Source organism: Pteropus medius, unplaced genomic scaffold (genome assembly GCF_902729225.1).
Source record: "Pteropus medius unplaced genomic scaffold, Ma_sr-lr_union100, whole genome shotgun sequence".
Lineage (NCBI taxonomy): Eukaryota > Metazoa > Chordata > Mammalia > Chiroptera > Pteropodidae > Pteropus > Pteropus medius.
Genome location: NW_024353908.1, coordinates 4032972 through 4037971, shown reverse-complemented (window position 1 = coordinate 4037971; position 5000 = coordinate 4032972).

Genomic DNA, 5000 nt, shown 5'->3' with positions numbered 1-5000 from the left:
GGGTGGGTGGGAGTAAATATGAAGCTAGATGGGTGTATTTAAGCAATATTAAGGCAGTCGATTTGATTGTAGTTTGTAACTAAGTAGATGTGGAGGGTGGCTTGGGCAGCTGAGGATTAGATGGTGATGACATGCTAAATTTCTGATATTTACAATCTTGCATTTTTTTTTTTTATCAAAGTCAGTACCATATATAATACCCAATATCCATGCCAAAGACCTGTTTGGCTATATTATAAGGCAAAAAACCTCATTTTCTACTGAGTCATTTTTATGGGCAGTGAACATTGAAATGGCAATCCCAAGAAAAATAATTTTCTTTGTCTAATTTGCCTACAGCTTCTTTATGTCCCCATGTTTTAGCAGAAATCTATTAATTATATATTTTTAAATGAAATATTTTATAATTTTATCAGACCTAATTCTGTCAGTATGTCCGTATGGTAGATGTACATTCACTTTAGATCCACAAAGCCTGGTTTCCAAACCTTGTGATTTCAGTGGGAAGAATGGAATGTGAAGACATGGAGTGAAGAATGCCTTTCAGATTTAAGGAACATTATTCTTCATGATTAAGACAGAAAGAGTACTGCTTAAAGTATCTAAACAGCGTATGTAGAAAAGCAAAACTCATAAAATCAGAATGATTTGGGGAAATTTATTTGTCCATGAATAGATTTTACAAGTATAGGTGTAAAATGGTTAGTAATATTCCAGATTGTCATACCTTGCTAATGAGTCAGTTTGGGGTAGGTTAGGTTGCAGATACAAATATACCCTCAACCCTCAATGGCTTTCAATCATAAAAGCTTATTTCTAATTCTCATTATACACTTATCTCAGAATTGGCCTTAGAGAGTTCTACCTCTAGTACAGCAGAACTCTGAACAAAATACATTAAAAACAAAACAAAACAAAACAAAAACAAACCTACCTGAAGGCTCTGGAGTGTAAGCAAAAGCAGGCAGGTTTTGGAGTCAAAACTTGGAAGAGGACAGAATCTCTGAGAGCAATAATTGCCCATTTTTATGGCTTCTATTTGAGATCAGGCTGCAGTCACAGCATGAGTAGGCTAAAATTCCACCAGAAAATCTGCTGTCTTTCTGGCCTAAATGACCAAAGGTTCTGGGGCAGCCACTGTTCCTGGAAAGTGAGGAGGGGATCCAAGAAAAGAGAGACACAGAGCAGAAGAACCTCAAATTCTGTGCATAACTTTGCCCAATTCTCTGATTCCTGAACAATGCATGCATGGAGCAGACTCAAAGCTGTTTGGAGGAAGGCTAAGAGTTGCTCATTGAGATTTGATCTACTGTCTTCCACCGGCAACACAGAACTCACTGTCAGAGTCCAAATTAATTGCCTGCTAAAACAAAAACATCAACACTCTTTGTAAGAATATAACAGAATCGAGACTTTTCACAACATAAGCAGAAAGAAGGCCAGAAAGGGGAAACAGAGGAACAAAAGGAAGAGAAGAAAATCCAAAAATAATGAAACAAGAGAAAGCCCAACAGCAGAGAAACAGTGTTCTTGATTTAAACTAAATGAAATCATATTGATAATTACATTAAATATCAATGGATAAACACTCCCATTAAAAGGCAGACATGATCACATCTGGTTCTGGCTCATCAAAAAGAACTTTCTAAAACATTGCTTCTGTTGTGGCAAAAGGAAAAGAGCAATGGGGAAAGCGCAGAATGGCTCTTAAAGCTTTGCTTATAAGTGACATCATTTTCACTAGCATTTCATTGGCTAAGATACATCACATGATCAAGCCTGCTTCAGTAGGGCAGGAAACTATAATTCGCTCACAGGGAAGAGAAACAAATATTTTAAAATAAGTAATAAAATATACTCATGAAGGCATTTTACTATTATAAAGAGCAAGTATCTTAGGATCAATGACTCCTACATAATGGGAATATTCTTAAAGAGAATAAACTCTCCTGACAAAATTTAGCATTATCTATGTAACCACAGATAGCTCCGTAGCCAATTTGCCTGCCTGATTCATACTCCTTTCTCTGAAATTCTGTCTCTTACTAAGGGGATCACACAAAACCACTTCTGTGGTTGTAGCTAACTGGACCAGGATATGGATTTCTGGCCCATGTTGGGCCATTCAGATTTTCAAATTTGATCACTCCCACAAGCAAAGCCAGAGGAGCGAGATGGAGGTGTCTGGCCTTCGAAAAGATGAAGAGAGAAGACCCAATAGCAGAGAAATTCTGTGTTCTTGATATAACCTTATCCACTTTTGTTAATTTCTATAGCTCAAGCTAATCAGTCTAAGGGCGCCATTCACATGGAAGTCCATATAAACAATGCTAGGTGAATATTGCCCCTGGAGCTGTACAATGCTGCAAATTTGTGTTTCTGTTTTGACAATAGCAGTCTTTCCTTCTGCTGTTATAGGTAGAAAGGGCTCATGGAAGCTACAGAGGAGAGACAGAGACATCATTCTTAGAGTAATAGGCCATGACAATAGTAATTTTGCTAAGCATATCGAAATAGAACAAACTTCCAATTTGGTGCTTGGTGCTTTGGATCTGTGGAGCACCAGTTTTGGAAAGGAATAGCTAGAATTATGGGCATTCAATGGATGGAGACTAAAGTGTAAACTCTAATTATAAACAGATTTTTTTTTGTAATTTTGGCATAAAAATCATTGCTGATAAGAGTTTATTCTGATATAGCAGCATATCATTTATAATTATTTGATAATGACTTTTTTCAAATATGGAAGTATGTAATTTAATACATATTTTATGTAAACACATTATCTTTCATTGACAAATTTACCTTCATGTCTTATTCCTGGATGGAAATTTCACATCATATAACCTTAGTTCTTTGATTTACCTTCCAAAATTGCATAAGCATATCTCTGTTAATTTCATTTTGCAAACTTGTCTCCCTACATAGTGAAATAGCTAAATATAAGTTAAGAGCCTCATATATTTTAAAGAGTTTTGCCTTCCTTTGACATGTAATTTAAAAACATGCCATATATACTTATCTCATACAATTCAAAACAGTAATACAAAATGTATAGACAAAGGCTCTCCTGCTGTTTTAAACACCATTTAGCAAGTTTTATAGTTGAAGGTTTGCCGACTTAACTATCACTTTCTTATTATGGTGAGTATATGAATTTTTTTTATAAACCAGAGAAAGATGCTTCTATAGCCAAGCACAGCATGTACATTTCAAAAGCCAGTTCTTAGCCCCTTGCTCTCAATCCTGTGCAAGTATTTTTTTGGAGCGTTAGAGTACAGTAAACTCTCAATTACCCTTACAGAGAAATACACAGCAAAGAATGTTCTGCAATAATTTCTAATTGGTTTTGGTTTTCATTTTTATACTTAGAATGTACATGTGAAATTTAAAAAATTACATGTTATCAAGTATTTTCTATTTATTTATCTTCATGTAAATATTTTCTGTATCTGGGGATTAAATAAATTACATCAGATACCAAAATTTTCTTTAGATAATGTGATCATCTCCTAAATTTTGCTTAGAAAAAAAGAGATGTTGACAATACTTCTTAGCATGTCCTTCTTCGTAATGTGCTAACTTGCTGTCTTGGACTACCAGTTGAAAATTACAGCATAGTACAACAATGTAGATTAGTTGATAAACAAACTCAACCATCTTTTGCAAAGTTAAAAGCACTATATTAATTTAAAATGTTGCTATTATCGATAATTAAGGAGACAAAAATCACCAGCTAAGGCTAAATTCAATCTGTTACCCAGTGGAACAGATTGCAAAACTATTCCCTTACAGCTCTTTTGAACTCTTATAGCTTTGCACACAAAAGGATTTGTGAATGCTAGCTAATTTGGTTTTGCCTGATGGTTCTAGGACTTGTTAAATGCCCTTGGAGAACCCTCAGATAAGCAACAGTAAGTAATCAGAGTTACTTTACTAGAAGAGGACTGACTAGATTTGCTAATTCCATAATGTCTCAAACACCTGAGCCTCCCATCTAACTCAAAAACATTAGTTCTCCTCTCAAACCACAGCTGGTCTTCTCAAAACCTTGGCTAATTTCACTCGATATGTTAAACTTGCTCCCATCTGCCAGATAGTCCTTACAATAAGGGGACTTGGTGGTCTCCATGTTCTCTGCCATCTAGTTGGGTTCTGTCTATGATATTGTGTACAGCTTTACTAAAGCAGTCCCGCAGTTCAACCCAGGCAAAAATTACAATTAGAGGTGGGAAAAATTAGTTTGGCATTTATTATTTGGCATTTAATATCTCTCTATCACTTAAAAAGGGTTTTAAAACAGCCACATAAATATTTGTATGTCTTCCAGTATTGTGGGTTTGCTGAACACAAAGCACCCTACCCAGAACCAGCAGTCCTAACCTTTTAAGCCAACATTAAACGATGACAGCATTTACTTGAGAGGAGGACTTAGGAGAGCATTGGCTCCTGCCTCAGTCACATACTAGCAGATGAATTTGGACAAGTTACTTGCCTCTCTTAGGCTCAGTTTATAAAATGAGGATAATAAGGCTTTTATGAAGAACAGGTAAGATCACATCTGAAGTGTCAAATAGTATGTAGGAACGGCTAAATAAATGCTAGCTATTATTATTCCATAGTGTATTAGTTAAGGTTTTCAAGAGAAACAGAGCCAATAGAATGTGTGTATATACATAAGTAGATAGAGATGAGAGAGAGAGAGAGAGAGAGAGAGAGAGAGACAGAGAGAGAGACAGAGAAGACAGAGAGAGAGACAAGAGAGAAGAGGAGAGAGAGAGAGAGAGACAGAGAGAGAGAGAGAGAGACAGAGACAGAGACAGAGGCAGAGACATAGACATAGACAGATAGACAGACACACATAGAGATATTTATTTTAAGGAATGGGCTTATATGATTGTGGAAACTGGCAAATCCAAAATCTACAAGGCTGGTGATCCAGGGAAGACTTGAAGTTCAAGTCAAAAGACAATCTGCTGGCAGAATTCCCTCCTCTTTGG